Here is a 19,305-nt window from a genome sequence, read left to right on the forward strand (position 1 = left end):
AGAGCATGTTCTAGAAGAAGTGTCTCTGGTCAGAGTGTGTGGGGGCCATGACATGAACCAGGTGTACACGGAGCAAAGGAGCCTCTCCCACTGGCCTCCGATGCCGGACCCCTGACCCCAGGTCACGGGGCAGAGCCCATGTGCCCAGGACCCCACAGACCTGAGAACAGGGACCACCGTTGGGGCGGGGAGAAGGCAGAAAACGACTCTTCCGCCGCGTAGAGAACAGCCCTCAGAGCGCGCAGACAGCCCTCAGCGCGCAGACACGTCACAAGCAGACAGACAGTAGGTAGGAGAATCAGTGCCAATCCCGTCCTCAGGTTCTTAACTCCAGGTGGTATTGTTTTATTTATCCACCTGTTTATCCTGAAACTCTATTCCTCGGAGTTAAAGTTCCAGTTTTCCGTGTGGTGTGTGTGTGAGTCGCTCAGTCGTGTCTGACTCTTTGCGACCCCATGGACTGCAGCCCGCCGGGCTCCTCTGTCCATGGAATTCTCCAGGCAAGGATACTGGAGCATGCATTGCCTTTGGTTGACAACATTTGACCACAATGTGTTTGGGCCTATTTTCCCTGTATTCATATTGATGTGGGCTTTCTGAGCACTTGAAAACTATAAATTGGTATCTTTTTATCAAATTCAGGTAATTTTTAGCCATAACTTCTAAAAACGCATTAACATATTTTAATGTCTCCTTTATTTTCTCTCTCTTCTCCTTCTAGCACTCCAATATCACATCTCTCAGACTTTTGATATTATTCCACGTGTCCTTGAAGCCCTTTCTTTTATGGTTTTTTCCTTCCTTTCTTTCCACTTCTTTAAAATGGATAATTTCTGTTGATTTCTGTTCAATTTCACTAACTTTTCTTTGTAGTTCTGTTCTACTGTTTGGACTTCCCTGGTGGCTCAGAGGTTAAAGCGTCTGCCTCCAATGCGGGAGACCTGGGTTCGATCCCTGGGTCGGGAAGATCCCCTGGAGAAGGAAATGGCAAACCACTCCAGTATTCTTGCCTGGAGAATCCCATGGACAGAGGAGCCTGGTAGGCTACAGTCCACGGGGTCGCAAAGAGTCGGACACGACTGAGCGACTTCCCTTTCCTTTCCCTTCCCTTTCTACTGTTAAGCCCCTTGTGAACTTTAAAATTTCAGATTTACATTTTTCAGTTCTAGCATTTCTCCATTTGGTCCTTTCTTATAGTTTCTCTTTTTCTACTGTAGTACCCAATCCATTTATTCATTGTGAACATACTTTCTTTTATTTCACTGGGCGTAGTAGCCACAGCAACTTTGAAATCCCTGCCTACTTCCACATCTTGGTCATCTTGGGATTAGATTCCATGGATTGTCCCCTTTTCTTGAGAATGGGTCATATTTTCTTCTTTCTTCAGATACTGAGTAATTTTGGATTATATCCTGGACTTCGTAAATATAATCTGTGGAGACTCTGGATTGAGGTGCTTTGATTTTCATTGTTTTGACAGGCAATTAATCTGATACGGTTCAAACTGAAAACTCTTCATTCTGGGTGCATCTCACACCTCAGCTGAGGTTTTAGCCCTGGGCTGGGCTATGGGGACGACAGAGGATGATATGGTTGGATGGCATCACTGACTCGATGGACATGGGTTTGGGTGGACTCCGGGAGTTGGTGATGGACAGGGGGCCTGGCGTGCTGCAGTTCATGGGGTCGCAAAGAGTTGGACACGACTGAGCGACTGAACTGTACTGGGCTGTTTGGAGTCTGCCCTGGTCCTGTGTGGTCCAGGGCTCAGGCAGAGACTGGCATAGAATCTATACGCAGACTTTGGGGTCCACCCCTTACTGGGATCCCCCCTAACCTTTCTGTGGCTGAGTTTGCCTTACACCCTGTGCTCTGGTCTTCACGCCACAAAGACCGTGCATTTGTATTGGACTCTGGGGTTATTTCCATGACCTGCACGGTGCAGACTCAGGGCTCCGCTCAGTCTAGTCTGACGGTGACTCCCTTCCGGAGTCTGCCTGCTTTGGGTTGTTCTCCAGGGTCCCGTTTGTTTTTTTTAAGTCCAGTGTTTGCAGTTGTTACCTTCGGAAGAGTCAGTCTGGTAGGAACTTATGTGGCTGCTCCTGGACTCAGAGTTTTGAGGCTTGTTTTAGAACTGTGTTAGTGACGGGTCAAAGTGGCCTTTACCCTGGGGCTGGTTAGTCCCCCTACTGAGGTTGTGGCCTTTCTGGAGTTTCCATTCAATGCCTGGGGTGTTGTTATGGGCTGAACTTGTCTCCTCACCAAGATTCATAGGTTGAAGCCGCAATATGATGTACCTGGGGACAGGGTCCTTAGCAGTGATTAAAATAAAATGAAGTCATAGGGTGGGGACCTCACCCAGTAGGACTGTGGCCTTACTAGAGGAGAACTAGAGAGCTTGATCTCAGACTTCCTGCCTCTCGAACCGTGACGAGTAAACGCCTTTGGTTTAAGCCACCCAGTCCAAGGTGTTTTCTTGTGGTGACCCGAGCTGATGAGTGCATGCGTCTGCCCAGCTGTGTCTGACTCTGTGAGACCCCATGGACTGCAGCCCGCCGGGCTCCTCTGTCCTCGGGATTTCCCAGGAAAGAATACTTGCCGTTTCCTCCAGGATCTTCCTGGCCCAGGGATCAAACTCATGTCTCCTGAGTCTCCTGCACGGGCAGCAGGTTCTCTACCACTGAGCCGCCTGGGAAGCCCAAGCTGATGAATACAGATGTTTAAAAGGTTTCCTCTCTCTGGCTGGTTAGAGCTCGAATGCCCCCCAGATAGATTTCTAGAGCTGTCCCATGGTGTTCCTGGCAGCATCCCCGTGAATTCCAGCCTCTTAACCTCCCTGAACCCCAGTCCTGCATCCCCAGCTCAGCAAGATGGCCATGTGGGCTCAGATCTCCATCCTACCGGCATTCCAGAGAGCTTCTCGGAGCCAAAAACAGGGCGTTCGCCAAGCTGCCCTCCCTCAGAGTCACAGCTGGCGCTGCCTGCTGTCCGATGTCTAAAAGCAGTCTTTCCTTGCTTCGTGTTCAGCCCTGGATTTGTCCATGGCTTGGAGCAAAGCCCCTCCTGATTCATCTGCCATGGTTGAACCGTGTGTCCATATAGACCTGCGCTGAACCTCTCGGAGTGGAAGCGCACAGGCGCAGATGAGACGTGTGGAGGCTTTGCCCGGAGCAGAGCCCCCTCGTAGCCAGAACCCTGACAGGAGAGAACACACCTCCACCTCCAGACGCCCCTCAAGGCCAGCTCCAAAGGCAACCCATCGTGACTTCCAACCCCACAGCCCAGTTTCTCGTGGTTGCGATGTTCCTGTAATGGGGTCCTGCAGTGTGCCGTTTCTCCTGTCTGCTTTCTCTCACTCATTCCGTCGTCGGGGACCTTCGGCCACACTGGGGAGCACAGCAAGGGCCCCCCGCGGCCGCTGCTTCCAGCTCTCCATCTTGCACACGCCCCAGCTTGGTGGCCCGTCTCCTAGCTGTTGGGCTTCCCAGGTGGCTCAGACAGTAAAGCATCTGCCTGCAATGCAGGAGACCCGGGTTCGATGTCTGGATCAGGAAGCTCCCCTGGAGAAAGGAATGGCTGCCCTCTCCAGTATTCGTGCCTGGAGAATCCCGTGGGCAGAGGAGCCCCGGGCTATCATACCTAGGGTCACAGAGATACACATATTTTTTGGTGAAAGCACATCTGCATTTCCATTGGGTCATTTCCGAGGGGTGGAAGCCACACAGGGTGCTACAATGTGTGAGTTGCTTCATTGTGGCCGAAACTCATTTGCAAGCAGTGTCCCACCGCGGCTGGAGCGGGCGTCTCCCTGCAGACAGCAGAGAGCTTCTCATTTTTTACACACTTTTTGGGCATTTGGACATTCTGTTTTGTGAAACATCAGTTCAAATATTTTGCCTATTTTTGCTCCCTCTGACTCAGCCTCTTCTTTAAAAGTGGATGTTCTTCATCTGGACCAGGCTTCTGTCAGAGACGTGTCTTGCAAACATCACCTTTTGTCTGGTCTTCTCACACCCTTAATGGTGCCACTGATGAACAGAAATTCTCAGTTTTAACGCGGTCCAATTGATCAGTTTTACTCTTTACAGACAGCGCTGTTTGTGCCCGGTTTAAAATTTCTCTTTCAATCTTAAATCCTCTCCCCGCTGAGATGATTCTGCGTCGTGACTCTTCCCTGCGACGTGCTCCCATCCTTTGTTTCAGCCCAGTCTGACAGGCAGGTTGTTCGTGCACAGGAGTCGGATAAGAGTATTGGACATGCAGGACTGATGTCGGGCCCGGGGGGGCACCCAGGGCACCCTCCCTCCAGGGTGGCACCAGGCCATTAGTCAGCTGCCTTGTCTGTAACTCCCTGTAACAGACAAAACGCACCGAACAGTTCATCTGGGATGCGCGTCCCATTTCATCCTCGAGGACAACACGGCAGACTCGGCAGTGCCTGCGGAAATCACAGCAATGATGGGCCCCTCGCCCGCCAGGCTAAGGACCACGACAAGAGAAGCAAACGAGGTTAGTCTCTCACGGTTGCCACTTGGAAAACCCATGTAGTCAGAGGGCAGAGGAGGGGGGCTTGCCAACGACATGAACCTGGCTGCCTTTCCCTCTCTTCTCGAGGACGACACGTGCTCTGATTCTGATATTTTAAGAAATTGGCAGGGCCCTTCAAATCACAGAGCAGACTCCCCTGACTGCAGAGGCTGGTTGCCTAGTAACCTCCTCCTATGATGTCATCACCAGCAGCAGCGTCCGGGTACCAAGACCCAGGCTGTGAGGGTCCCTGGGTGGTCCTCCCAGACAGAGGAGGGAAGGGTCCCTGTGGCTGGTCAGTGCAGGCAGAGAAGGCCCCTGGGGGAGGTGGACTGTGATCGACCTCAGCGGAGGTGGAGGAAGGCCTAGGGGTGGGGAGGAGGAGCCCTGGGGCCCTGAGGGGCAGGTGGAGTGGGGGATGGGGGCTGTGTGTGGCCATGGACAGGACAGCATCCGAACAGCGGGGGCCGGTGGGGCGGGAGCAGGACCACAGCCGCTGGTACGAGGCTGGGAGAGAGGAAGGGCGTCCTGGGAGGACATCCCCTCCGCAGGGGAAAGACACCCCGAGTCGCTGAAGGACCACCAAGCACCCCAGATGGCCGGAACAGTCCCCGAGGGCTCCTGGGCTGGCAGAGCTGTTGTCAGCACCTCAGTCACTCCCCAGGGCCCATGGCGATGGTGAATGAGGGGGTTTCTACAACAAGGGTGGCCCAGGGGTCCTAGACCCCCGCCCGCCCACCCTGCTCTGGGCTCCGTGTCCGTTTCCACTGGGCCCTGCTGCAGCCTCGTGAGGGGGACCAGTCCTGGTTCTAACGGGAGGATGGGGACGCGGAGGGTCAGCTGTGTCCCCTGCCTCAGTGAGCGCTCCGGCTGCCTCCACCCAGGTCACCCGGCTCCGGGGAGAGAGAGGGAGAGGGGCCGGGCTGGGGGCCTGGCCTGCAGTGTCCCAGGGAGAGAGACGGGGCCACGTGGGATGGAGGATCACACCGGAAGTGACCTCTGGATGAGACGGGAGGTCTTCCAGCAAAGGGGAGTCTGAGCTCCCAAGATGGCAGATGGGGGGGTGAGCTTCCTGTGGCCCCCACCCCACCCCATGGAACTTAACCCTGGTGGGGGGCCTGGCGCGGAAGCAGCCAGTCAGTCTCGGGGGGCTGTGTTAGTCACAGTGAGAACAGAGACACGTGGGTGAGACGGTGGGCTCCTTGGGTCTGGGTGACCAGGGGCGGCCTTGCTGGGGAGGTGGACCCCCCCGGAAGGACCAGCTTCGAGGGTCTCCCTGGGAAGGCCTGAGCCTCACAAGGGGCCCATCCTGCAGGGTGGGGGCGGAATGGAGCTCAGAGAGGCCAGCGCGCGAAGTCACGGGGCATCTGGGGCCAATCAAAGGAGCGTCATTAACACAAGTACAGCCGCGTCCTGCGCTCCTAAAGGCTGGGCCGGCCACTGCTCCTGCTCCCGGCTCCTGGGGGAGGGGCCCTTCTGCTCTGGATCCCCAGCTGACCCCAAGCCAGTCCTGGTGCCCCGTCCACTCGGGCGGAAGTCACGTCCCTCTGTCCTCCTCGCTGCCCCTGGGCCAGCCCAGCTCTTTCACCAGGAAGCCATCCTCACAGCCTCCAAGGTCACCCTGAGGTCACACTGGACCCTGTGGATGGGCTGCTGGGATGCTGCCGCCCAGGGCTCTGGGTCACCCATGGCCCGGGTGCCCTCTGGCCTCCTTGGCCCCTGCCGCTCCTGCAGCTGCTCACCTCTGTCCCCCCATCCTGTAAAGGGGGGCACCCCCAGGCCCCTCTGCCCTATAACCGCCCCTGTTCTCAGGGGCTGGGCACCTGACGTGGGATGACTGGAATGGGCTGGGATGCTTGGACGGGCGCCAGCCCCTGGCCATCGCGGGCAGCACGCACAGACTGGGAACTGGGAGCCTCGGGGTCCAGCTGACGCCAGACCCTGCTGGGCCTGCTGGGCCTCCCCGAGCCTGACTGTGACGCAGTGGTCCTGGCACTGCCAGCTCCCCCGTCCAGCTCCACTGCCCCTTCAGGAACAGGGGGCCCGGGTGCAGTGCCACCCGCGTCCCTGAGTCTGCACCCTCTTCTGGCATCCCGTCCTCGAAGCCCCTGCAGGGCGGGCGTCTTGGCCCCTCACCGCCAGCCTGCCTGAGACCCCGGGCTCTCCTCCCGGGAATGCGCTAGGCCAGGCCCTCAACCTCCACACCCTCTTCTCCACAACCTGCGGCCCTCACCTCGGGGGTCTTCGCTGATCGCTGCCCCCAGAGACGGCCCCGTCGCCACCCCGCACCTGTGGCTGTGGGACCCGCAGGTGTGACTTGGGACCCAGAGGTGGGGACTGTCCTGGATTGTGGGCCTGGGTCCAGGGTGCGCACAGGGCCCCCACAGGGGCAGAGGCCGGGACAGATGGAGGGGACGGGGCCTGGTGCCCCGATGCTGGCTGTGTCGTGGGAGGCCCAGCCTCCAGCCAGGGATGCCTGCGGCTTCTCGAAGCTGGACGAGGCCCCACACCCTCTCCTCCCTGGAGCCTCTGGAAGGAGCCAGCCCTGTCCACACCCTGACCTTAGCCTGGTGAGACCCAAGTCAGACCTGTGACCTCCAGACCAGGAGGTAATAGGGTCGTGTTGCCTTAAGGCAGGCGGTTTGTGATAATTCATCCGCAGCAGCTGCAGGAACCTCCTGCAGGGACCCTCTAGGGGGACTGGGGTGGGGGTGGGCGACCCTTGCTGGCCAGGCCCCTCCCCCCCCCGGGCCGTCCTCCTCCACGGGGTCTCTCCAAGCCCATCTCATACCTGTCTTGGGGAATTCGCCTTTGTCGAGCCCCCACCAACCCCTGAGGAGTGGGTCTCAGATTTCCAGCTCAGAGGCTGACAGCGGGTGGGGGTGGGGGTGGCGGTGTGGATCGGTGTCAGGATGGGGCAGCCCCCTCCCCACCAGGGCCCTTCCTCTGCCCTCCAGGCACTGAACCCGGAGGGCTCATCCCCACCCAACTCCCTCCAGCCCTCTCAGCAGCCCTGCTTCCTGCTTCCCAGGGCCTGCGGGGGGTCAGGGCCACATGCTGCTCCCTTGCCAGGCTGCCGCTCCAGGCACACAGCCCTAATCGACAGCAGCAAAACAAACATTTGCTTTAGTGATCCGCGCTGTTAGATGCTCAGCGTTGTTTTAATTAAGCCTTGTGATGGATGAGTCTCAATAAAGCAGCTGTTTGGAGCATTCAGGTATATAAATAAAAACAATATCAGGAGGGGCTCCAGGCTCAGTTCCTGGGCGGCGTGGGGGGGGGTACCCACAGAGGAGAAAAGGAGGGGCCAGGGCTGGCGGTGCCCGTGGGGGTGGGGATGGGGCTTCCAGAGGAAGGCATGGGGGGTGCCGGGAGGGGTGTGGGGCAGCCTCACCTCCCCTCCCGCCCCCCACAGTGTTCTCAGAGCCCCCCAAGAGACCTGAGGAGAATAGGAAATGCCCCCCAAGGTGGAGAAGCAAGGGTGCCCCCGGGACAGCCTGCCCCGGGGGACCCCGGAAGCCCTGTCCAGAGCCAGCTGTGGTCACTGCTGCCAAGTCAAGTCCAAGGGCCCCCACCAGCCTCGCCAGATGTTTGGACTCCAGCCAGACCAGACCAGTGGACGAACGGGCACCAAGGCCCCTGTAGGAACCCAGGGGTCACGGGACACCTTTATAGCAGCAGCCGTGAGAGGCTGGGGGGGTCAACAGAGGAGAGGAAAGTTTAAGGGTCAGGACACTCCAGAGTTCTAGGCGGAGCTTCACGGGAGCCCATGCCGGCTCACGTCAAAGGGCTTTCGAGGGCACGCACACACGGGTGGTAGGAGGCCCACCTGCCAGGGGAGTGGGCCTCCACCCGGGCCCCTGCCAGCCTGGGGGTCTTCCTGGGCAGGCAAGGCAGGCAGAGGGAACGGGACGCTGGGTGTGCAGAGGCCAGAGGTGCCCTGACAGGAGTGGGGGTGCTCATCACTTGCTCATTTGCTCAACAAAGGGCCCCGCCCCTCCAAGGGGCTCTTGGGACAGGGGTGTGGTGAGAGGGCAGAGGCCACCCAGGGTGCGAGCGCTGTGTGGGTGGGCACTGCAGGCCCAGGGTGGGGCAAGCCAGCAGGGTCTCCAGGGACTCGAGTGCAGGGCCAGGTTGGGATCTGGTAGCTGAGGGGCTGGGGAGACACAAAGAAGCAGGAAAGGCCCATCCCCACTGCCCCAGGACCCGGGGCGCTGAGTGTCCCAGGTTAGGGCAGGCGGGACCAGGGGCTGCTGCCCCCAGCCCCAGGGAACTCGGCCAGGGCTCTCCCCACCACAGGCCCAGGTTACTTCCGCCTCCTCCAGGAAGCCGGCCCTGAAACCTGCCAAGCACCCTCCTCTGTCCCACAACCTATGAGCGCCGGGTCGCGGGGTCTGTCTGTCTTTTCTGGGCAGCAGGGATTGGGGACAAACGAGTGAGGGTCTTCAAGCTGAGGAGGGCCGGACCACACTGACCGCGGGAGAGGCCATCCCCTCACCAACTTGTCAACAGAAGCCATGTGTGTGGGGGGAGCCTGTGCCCAGCCTGGACAGGAGTTGGGATTGGTCTAAGCCAACCAGAGATGTCTATTCCCTTTGCAATCGACTGGCTCAGAGTTGCCATTTGCCCTCGGTTGGACCAGCCTAGGAAGTACACCCTGTGGCCTCTGGAAAAAAATTTCCGTTTCGATGAAAGAAGGAATCACATAAGGAGAAGCGACTCCTCTCACCCCACCCTTCATCCCTTCCTGCTTTAGATGTCATATGAGGATGTGATGCCTGGAGCTGTGGCAGCCAGTTTATGTCCATGAGGTGACAAGCCAAAGGACAAATAGCCAGCATTCAAGGATGATTGTGGGAAAGGAGAGGAGCCCAGGTCCTTGATGACATCATTACCTCCTTCTCAGCGCCTGTGACACCTGCCTCCACACTTCTTGTTTCAGGAGCATATTCCTGAAAATGAAAATGTTAGTTACTCAGTTATGTCCAACGCTTTGCAACCCCTGGACTGTAGCTTGCCAGGTTCCTCTGTCCATGGAATTCTCCAGGCAGGAATACTAGAGTGAGTTGCCATGACCTCCTCCAGGGGATCTTCCCCACCCAGGGATCAAACCTGGGTCTCTGGCATTGCAGGCAGATTCTTTACTATCTGAGCCACCAAGGATGCCTTATTGAGGCTTAAAAAGTTACCGCTAAATTGATGGCTTAAAACAGCAGAAATGTATTATCTTAGAAGTCTGGACATTGGAAGCCTGAAATGAGTTTCTTGAGGTTGAAAAGGTGTTGGCAAGGCTGTGCTCCCTCCCGAGGCTCCCGGGGCTAACCCATTCTCTGTGTTTCTCCGGTGCCCGGTCCCGCCTTCTCTGCCTGGCTCCCAGCAGCTTCACTCCCACTCTGCCTCTGCGGTCACCTCCCCTCCCCTCTTCATCCTTTCATCAGCTTCCTCTCCTCCCACTCGTAAGGAGACACGTGATTGATTTAAGGCTCCCCGGAGTCCCCCAGGGTAACCTCCTCATCTCAAGATCCTCGACTTACTCGCATCCGCCAAGTCCCATGTACTAGGGAAGCTCACGTTCACGGGTTCCGAGGATGAAGAATTAGGTGTCTTTAGGAAGCGTCTGCAGCAGTCTGCCGCCGTGAAGCAGCGAACTGCCCTGCCGAGTCCTCCATCTGAAACAGAGCAGGACCTGGTGGTCTTGCCCCGCCAGCCCCCCGGGTCCTCCACCTGCCTTTTGTCTGTAGGAAAACTTTAGTCAAAGAATAAGTCTATTCAGTGAAGTGAGAAAATGCAGAAGCAAAGGAAAACAGTCAGACAGGACAGGATAATAATAGCTTAGTCATTAAGCAAAGTCAAGGCCCTTTAGTTCCTTCTCAAGGGCTACACATAATATTCTGAGCCATATCCTGTGAGCTGTCTTGTAGATACTGAAACCCCACCAGGTGGAAGAAGTTAACTGTATGATAACCAAACTGTAGCCACGACGTGTATATATATGTGTGTATGTGTGTGTGTGTGCCCACGTGCTCAGTCACGTCTGACTCTGAACCCCATGGATTGTAGCCTGCCAGGCTCCTCTGTCCATGCGATTTCCCAAGCAAGAATACTGGAGTGGGTTGCCATTTCCTCCTCCAGGGTATCTTCCAGATCCAGGGATCGAACCCACATCTCCTGCGTCTCCTGCATTGGCAGGCAGATTCTTTATCACCGCACCACCTGGGAAGCTCCTGGCCATGACATAAGCTGCCACAATTCTGAAAAGTGACCTCAAAGAAACAGGAAGAAACCAACCCTAAAATTGAAGACTAATTGTACTTAAATCAGTCAAGAGGACACTGATCAGACCACGGATGACCAACTTCAAGATGAACGGGAGCCCCCTTCCCTCACATGCCCCTGAAACTCCACCTTTAAAAGCTCCTGCCCACTGACTGCCAGGTGGGTGTCGGCCTTTGGACAGGAGTCTGCCTTCCTCCCTGTTTGCTGGCCTAGGAAATAAAGTACGTTTTCCTTTCCACCAAACGTGGCTCTCAAGGTTGGCTTTAGAGCAGCAGGCAGCCGGCCTCCACTCTCAGTGACATGTTGGTCTGGTTTGCTGTTCCCGGAAGCTGTCACTAGAATCCTTCTGCAGAAAGGAGAGAACAAGCCCTCTGTCCCTGGACGTGTGGAGAGCAAGTTAAAGAGAAGACGGAGAAGGCTCTGGCAAAAGTACCATCCTGGGAACCTGGGGTGCATGGATTCTCGGGTGACTGACAAGCTGAGGCGGGAACACACAGCAGGCACTGGGAGGGCAGGTGGCCCAGCCGTGTCCCTGGACTCAGCCTCTGCGGTCCTTGCCCCGCACCCGCCGAGGTCACCACCTCCATCCAGGGTGGAGAAGCCCTTCCTGGTGAAGCTCCCAAAGCGGGTCCTTCCCCTGCAGCACCTTCCTCCTGTGGGCAGCCTGAAGGTCCCGCCACGAGCCCCACGCCCTCCACCCGTGGCTTCATCACCAGCCTCCCTGAGCCTCCCAGAGCAGCCTCGCTCCATTCGTCACCTCCTGCCCATTAACTGCGGAAATAATGATTTGCAAAATTGGGCGGAAGTTATATTAACTAGCTTGGTAGTTAAATCTGACGCTGTGGTTATTCCTCCTCAAAGAGAATTAAGTGCCTCATTCATTGATGAGCTCACGTCCTGCAATCAGAACATGGTAACTACTTTTACTGTAAGCCACTTAACTGGGGTCGTGCTTAAATTCCTTGCCTTGTGCAAACTTTGAGAGACTCTGGAGGGACACATGGTCACGTGTCCGTGAGAGTAGATCCCGCGTCCATTGGAGGTCCTTTCCCGGGCCGGTCAGCCCACTCCTCATAATGTCTGAGAGCAGATCATTATTGAGATGGGAGGTCATCCTCCCCGAGGCTTAAGGACTATGGATGCTGTTTATAACGGCAGTGGGCTGATGGACTGCTGGTCGTGCAGGGCCTCGGAAGGCGGGGCGAGCTACGAGGGCAGAGAGACCCCTGCCTCCACGCGTCCCGCCCCGGCCCACTTCCCCCTCCCTGGATAACAGTCCCTGTGGTCTCTGTCCCCTCCAGGGCTGCCATAACCCATGACCACAAAATAGGGGGTGGGAAACAGCAGAAACATGTTCCTCACAGTTGCGGAGGCAAGAGACCAAAGTCCAGGTACCGTCCTCCCCGCAGAGGCTCCGGGGGAGGCGTCTCCTGCCACTTCGAGCCTCTGCTTTGGCTTCGGGCTGTATCCCTCCCATCTCTGCTGTCTTTCCGACTCCCTCCAGTATGTCTCTCGTTAGCACACTTGTCATTGGATTGAGTGTGTGGATGATCTCATCACGAGAGCCTTGCCTTAATTACGTCTGCAAAGATCCTTTCTCCAAGGGAGCTCATACGTGCGGGTTCTGAGGCTTGGCTCACATGTTCAGTTGGGGGGCCACCGTCCTCCCCACTGCGGGAGAGGTACGGCGACTATCTGATGAGCGGGCAGATGAACGCATGGTGAGGGGCTGATCGCCCCCAGGCCTGGGTTTCTATGGCTCCAAGATTAAAGAAAAGAAGGAAAAAAATCTAGCCCCATCGCCCCTGGGAGACAGGGAAACAGGCTCCTTGAAGAGGTGTGACTGGCCCAAGGTCACTCTGCCAACTGAGGAGGGGCCAGGGTCAGGACAGGGCTCCTCTTTGTGCAGTGGTGGGCTGCAGCCCAGGCCCCCCCCGGGACCCTCGGGAAGGACTGGCGGAGGAAGGGGACAGCTGGGGAGGACGTGGTGGGGGGTGGAGAGGAGGAGGAAGGAAGGTCCCCTGTGAGCGTCTGACCGGACACGCTGGGGGTGCCCAGGGAGAAGCCCCCGCCTCCCCTCCGCCCCCCAGCCTTCTCAGTCCTCAGGGTAAGGCCGAGCGGGGGCTGGCAGAGCCCTGTCCTCCGAGAGGACACAGCCACCTGTTCCCGGAGGAGACGGTGTCAGGCAGGACGGGCTCCTGGAGTGAAACGGAAGCAGCTCTCCTCTCCCGGGGCCCTGCCTGAGCCCTGCACCACCTCCCCGCGGTATCTCAGGGGCCTGGGGCAGCCGCCGCCCCCAGCCTGGCCAACACCCTGCCCACAGCCCTGAGAGACCCTGACGCAGGCAGCCTGCGACCGACAAAGTCTGTGTGGCTTTTAGCGGCTGAGTCTGGGGGCGACTGGCCACCATGCAGCTGGCAGTGGTGCAGGCAGCATCTCTCAGGCAGGCAGCCCGGGCCCCCGCCGCGTGCCCGGGGAGCTGAGGGCAGAAGGCGGCACCTCACCCTCTGCGTGGGGCCGCGCGTCTGGCCTCCGGGGGCAGGTGGGACCCAGGCCCTGGTCTTGCAGATCTGTGTCCCTGCAGGGAGGCTAGGCTGCTGAGCGGCCGAGCCCGGGGACAGGCCCCCACAGACACAGGTGGCAGGTCTCCACTGGGGCCCAGACGGGGGGCTGCCGCCCCATTGTGCTGCCCACCAGGGCCGTGGCGGGGCCCTTGCTTGGGAGGCTGTCGCGGGCTGTCCCCACTCTGCCAATGGCATCCATGCCCACACGGCTCCCCCCTCTGCGAGCCCATCACCGCTTCTCCACCGAGTCCTCCTGGTTACACGTCAATTTCTTGTTGAGAAATTGCTGCTCGTAATGGTCCCAGGTCAGAGCCGGGCGCTGGTGTGTTTCAGACCGTGAGCTCATCTTGCAAACCAGACGCGCTGGGCCTTGGGGGAGGGGAAGCAGAAAACCTCCCCCCACCCTGCTCCTCTCAGCTACCAGATCCCACCCCTCCAGGCAGGTGCCTAGAGCCTTGGCGGGGGTGGGGGGGGGCGTTCACAGGCCATCACCACGGAAACCAGGAGTGTTGCCTTTGTCCACAGGCTGTGGGGAAACCAGCCCAGGGACAGCCTCACCGCAGGACGAGGGGTGCGTGGAGGTCCCCGGCCGCTGCACCCACGCCTCAGTCACCCCAAAGAGCCGAGTCACGGGCCTTACTCCAGGCTCCCTCCAGGAGAACGGAGCCCCGTTCATTAGGAATGAAATACTGGGAACAGGACCGGCGCCCACAGACCATGCAGCCGCCCCCTCAGTGGTGGAGGGCGTCTGGGCTGATTAGCTGTGTAATCGCATCGTTACTGCACGGGGAGCTGTGTCTGGCTTGTTAGCCTGGATTAAGCAAATCCCCCCTTAGCCGCTGGGGGTGAGGCCGCCTGCTACCCAGGGTGGACCCAGCACCTGATTCCCTTGGTGCGTGGGCAGCGGTGGGGAGGCACCCAGCACCCAGGACAGAGGCTCGGAGGCGAGAGTGCCTGATTCCCCCAGCGCGTGGGCAGCGGTGGGGGGGCACCCAGCACCCAGGACGGAGGCTCGGACGAGAGCAAAGGGATGTTGGACACCCAGGTGCCAAACCGTCACCTGACAGGCCTGGAAAGGCCCAGACTGACCATGCAGCCCACTGCCCAGGTCCAGACAAGGACACCCAGACCCAGCTGGGGAGGGGGCAGTGCTGCCCAGGTCACTGCACAGTCAGGGCAGACCCAGGAGCAGAACCGGGTCTCCCCTTGCCTGGCCCAGGGACCCCGAGGGGTGGGGCCTCCCTGAGGCAGATGCAGCCTGCAGTCTTGGACCGGTCACCTGATGAGCCGATGCTGAGCAGCTGGGACCAACGCCGCCCCCCACTCAGTGTCCGCGGTCGGGAACCTGAGCGGGGTCCGCCAGGTGCCCCGGGGTCCGTGGTGCCAGCGGGGCAGCGTCCTCAGAAGGCGCCACTGGGGAGCCATCCTTCCAGCTCCGGGAGGAGCTTCAGAGAGAACGACAGTGTCCAGGGAGGCCCGCGGTGCCTGTGTGCTTCGGAAAAGGGTGCGACCTTCACGTCAGGGCCCCCCGGCCCCCAGAGGACGAGGGGCTGAGCCAGGGGGCCGTGCTGGGCAAGCAGGCTCCAGTCCCCGTAGGGATCGAGGGAGAGCTTGAAACTTTGGGAATGAAAGAAACGGCCCCTTCATTTACCACCGCCCCGGGGCTCCCCGCCATTGGTCCCACGCTAGCATCTAGCGGGAACAGGCGCTCCTGACACCCCTCTTCCCCCCAGAGAGCCCCCTGCCCTCCTGCATCCCCTGCCAAGAGCCCAGACAAGACTCAGCCGGACATTCCGGGCACTCCCAGCCGTGAGGTCCAGAGAACCTCACTCGTCTCAACTGTCAGGCCCAGATCGGAAGCAAGGCCCCCAGAGTGAGTCACGGCAAGTGTAGCCGTGGCGGGCAGAGCGGGGGCCCTGGAGCCGCTGGGCACGACCTCCCAGCAGGGGCTACGGCTGGGGGCCCGCGGGTGTCATGGCATGAGAGCCCCCTGAGCCCGCCCAGGGACAGAAGCCCCCTCCATACAGAAGCAAGCAGCCTGCCAAGGAAGGGGACGTGTCAGGCAGGGCTGACCCGGCCCCGGGTGTCCTCAGGTGGGAGGCTGCGGCTGGGGACACGCTGCGATGCAGGCCCTGGTCGCGCCCACCCTGCCTTCCTGCCCGCGCTCTCCCTGGCTCACGCCTGGCTGTGTCTCCATCCCATCTCTGGTTATGTGCGAGCGGGCCCAAGTGACCCATCCAGTCTGCCGCCGTTGACTGCTTCCCGGGCTCGGCTGTCTTTACCGCCTTTGGATACACACGGGCAGCCGGCCTTTGTGCTGGGCCAGGAGAGCACGTCCGTCAAGGAGATTTATGAATGCTCGCAGGCCAGCGGCCAGGCTCTCCCACATGTGTTCACCTCCCGAGGAGCTGGCTCACCTCCAGTCCTTCTCTGGCAGGGTGCTTCCCGGGGGTGGGCCCAGGAGCTCCACAGAGTCTGCACAGAGGGTCCTGCTCCCTCAAGCCCCCCACCCAGGGCTGAGGCAGAGCGGGAGCCTGGCAGGCATTTGCTGGGGAAATGTTGGAGGAACACATTTGGTGGGGCCCGGGGCCCATGGAGAAGAGCCAAGGTCCTGGTGGGCTGGTGGTCACGGCCTCCAGCAGCAGAAGGGGCGATTGGTGGGGGCCTGGAAGCCCTAGAACCATGCACGGGGAATCCTCTCCTCGCTGGGGGCCTGGGCACCCCATCCCCCCTTGACAAGTCCTTGTCCTGCTCTCCCAGGATTCACTCCAGTTTCTGTGCCCAGGGGTTGTCATCAGGGGTCAAGGACACAGTGGCATGGGCTCACCAGCATGCAGGTGGGAGGAGCCAGTCATCTAGATAAAGTCATTCCAGTCTGGGGCAACCCCCCACCCCACACCATCACCACCACCATCACCCCCACGGCCACCGAGACTCCAGCAAGGGGATGCTCTGCAGAGCGCTGACCAGGGTGCTGACCTGGGGAGACCATCTTTGCTCCAGGGTCTCCCTTCTTGGGGGCTTCCCAAGTGGCTCAGTGGTAAAAACTCTGCCTGCCAATGCAGGAAAGGCCAGTTCAATCCCTGGGTTGAGAGGATCCTCTGGAGAAGGAAATGCAACCCATTCCAGTATTCTTGCCTGGAAAATCCCATGGACAGAAGGAGCCTGGCGGGCAACAGTCCATGGGGTCCCAAAGAGTCGGACACGACTGAAGCGACTTAACAACAACAATGACCTCCTCCTTGGCTCTGACCCTTTGGCACTTGGACACACACCTTATCTTGCCAACTTGGTGGGGTGGTGGGTGGGAGATGCCACCCTGTTTCCCACCAGTTTCCAGCCAGCCTGTTCACCCTGGCCCTGGAGGAGGGAGGTCCCACGCCAGGACCTGAAGGGGGAAGATGGGGCTCCAGGAGGCCCTGGTTCTGGGGATGGTCTGGATGTCCTGCTCCAGGAGGCCTGCCCGGTCCCTGGGCCGCACGCGTGGCTGTGTCCGGAGACGGGACCACGTGAGCAAGTGAGAGGGGAGGGGCGAGAAAGAAGGCAGGAAAGGGAGCCGGATTCACTGTTGTGTTGATCCCCTTGTAAACTTAGCGACACTGTAAAGTCTACTCGTGCGGGCCCCTTCCCTGTCCTACTTCACGGGGGTTTGTGTTCCTCAGGCAGGGTGCCAGGTGATGCATACTCTCTAGCTCTGTGAGTATTTCCCAGACATTTCCTGGCAGGTGCAGGGGTGTTGGCTGGGTCCGCAGCTCATGGCCTGCTTCTCTGTGCTCTGGCTGCCCAGTTGCCCTCCAGCCACGGATCCCTCTGCCCCCAGGAAGGTGTTGAGATCCACCAAGAACGTGGCCTTGGGACCTTGAGGGCACAGCCCAAGGTCACTGCTGGAATCTTATTATCACCTGTTATTCATCACTCCAGTTTCACTTGCATGAATTTTTTTCATTGCTGATTTCTTTCACCTGACATGATGTTCTGAAGATTGATCGTGTTGGGTGTTGCTGCATTTTACCACTTTTCCGGCTAAAGTAGAAAAACGTACCCATTGACTACCACTGGATGTTTGGTTTTCTGGTGTGGATGTTTCAGTTAATGTCCCATCCTTACACGCGTCTTGCATACACAGGTGTGTGTGTGTGCCTGAGCTGTGTTCCTGGGGTGAAGTTTTTAAGTCTGAGCTCTGCACACGTCCTACCTACCCAGGTATTGGCAGGTAGTCCTCTAAACTGATGGTGACAACTCATACCCCCAACTGCAGCAATGAGATCCGTTGCTCGAGTCCTTTCATGGTCGGTCTTTCTTTAAATCCATTCTGGTGCCTGTGTAATGATATGTCTCTGAGGTTTTATTTCCATTTTCATAATAACGATTCTCGAACACTTCTTCGCACATTTGTTGGACATTCGGATGTCCTCTTCAGTGAAGTGTTTGTGTCTCTCGCTTTTTTTCTGTTGTCCATGAGTTTTTCTTATTGTTTCTAGGAAGCTGTTTTAAATTCTGAATATAAGCCCTTTATTTTTTCAAATACAGTTTCCTGTTTTGTGGCTTGTATTTATCTTCTGTGAATGATGTCTTCTGATGAACAGAAGTTCTTAATTTTAATGTAGTCAAATGCATCAATATTTCCCTTTAGGGTTAGTGACGACAAAATGTTTCCTATCCCAACAGCGTGAAGCTTTTCTTCTACATTAACTTCTCCAGCCTGTTATTCTGCCTTTCACACACAGCCTTCCAGCCCGCCTGGAACTGATTGCAGAGTGTGGTGTGAGGTAGAGTTCAAGTTCACTCGGACCCCCGTGGATGTCTCATCGTCCCCGCGCTCCATCAGGTCTTCACTGCTCTTTGGTGCTACATTTCTCCCGAGCCGAGGGTTTATCTATGCACAGGTCTGTTTCAAGGTTATTCATTTAAATCTATTCACGTCTATTGCTTTGCCAACACCATACTGTCTCGGTTTTATTAATAACATCACAGCAAATGTCAAAATCAGGTCCTTCTCCTCCTCCTTTTGTGTCCTGGTTATTCTTGGTCTTTTGTATTGTAGAATCTTCTGGTCACAACACACACACACACACACACACAGACAGGAACACATCTATTGGGATTCTGAATGGTACTGTATTGAAACATTAAATTGATTTGGAGAAATTTTAAACCTTAAAAATATTGAATCTTTATATCCATGACCATCATTTTCATGGTCTTTTTCAAAATGAAGCTTTAAGTTTTTAAAGATTTCTCTCAATAATGCTTAATAGACTTTTTAGTGGAAATATTACCCCCATTTTGTTAGGTTCATTTCTAGGTACTTAATATAGTCCCTCCCTCTGTACCCTCGGGGGCCTGGTTCTAAGACTCCCCACCCCTTCCTCCCGAGGATACCAGAATTCCCAGATGCTCAGGTTCCTTATATAAAGCAGTGAGGTCTCGTCAGCTCTCCGTTTCTGAGGATTCCAAGTTTGCGGTTTCAAGCAAAATTTATCAGTGGTTAGTTGGCTCCACGGACGCAGAACCCACAGATAGAGAGGGTTGACTGTGTTTCCGGATTTTTTGCAAATAGTATCTTTGTTTTAAGCTTTATTCTCTGATTGTTAAATGGAGGATTATAGAAGCATAATTGAATTGTGTGTACTATTTTTTAATCCAATAATCTTGCTAAACTATCTATTGATTCTAATAACTATAAGGCATTATATTTAGTATTCTCAACAATTTTATCTTTAAATGATGAAAGTTTTGCTTCTGTCTTTCAGATTCCTATACCCTTTCTATTTCCTCTCTGACAGATTGATCCAGGGCCTCCAGAACTGGGCTCAGAAGGCACCCTTATCTGATAACTAATCGTAAAGAGAAAGCCTTTCTATCTCACCGGTATTATGCTTGTGCATGTCGTACAAAAATATTCTTCCTTGTATTAAAGAGTTCTCTTTTACTCCAA

General features: G+C 57.1%; 1 long non-coding RNA gene across 1 annotated transcript; it reads left to right on the top strand.

The window, feature by feature from the left end:
* The first annotated feature begins 4,761 nt into the window (after positions 1–4,761).
* Positions 4,762–7,739, top strand: LOC145528924 (uncharacterized). The gene is made up of 2 exons (XR_014070794.1): positions 4,762–4,880; positions 5,412–7,739. It is a non-coding gene; the product is annotated as an uncharacterized LOC145528924 (long non-coding RNA).
* Positions 7,740–19,305: the final 11,566 nt, after the last annotated feature.

Source organism: Giraffa tippelskirchi, chromosome 12 (genome assembly GCF_054371585.1).
Source record: "Giraffa tippelskirchi isolate mGirTip1 chromosome 12, T2T-mGirTip1v1.2.pri, whole genome shotgun sequence".
Lineage (NCBI taxonomy): Eukaryota > Metazoa > Chordata > Mammalia > Artiodactyla > Giraffidae > Giraffa > Giraffa tippelskirchi.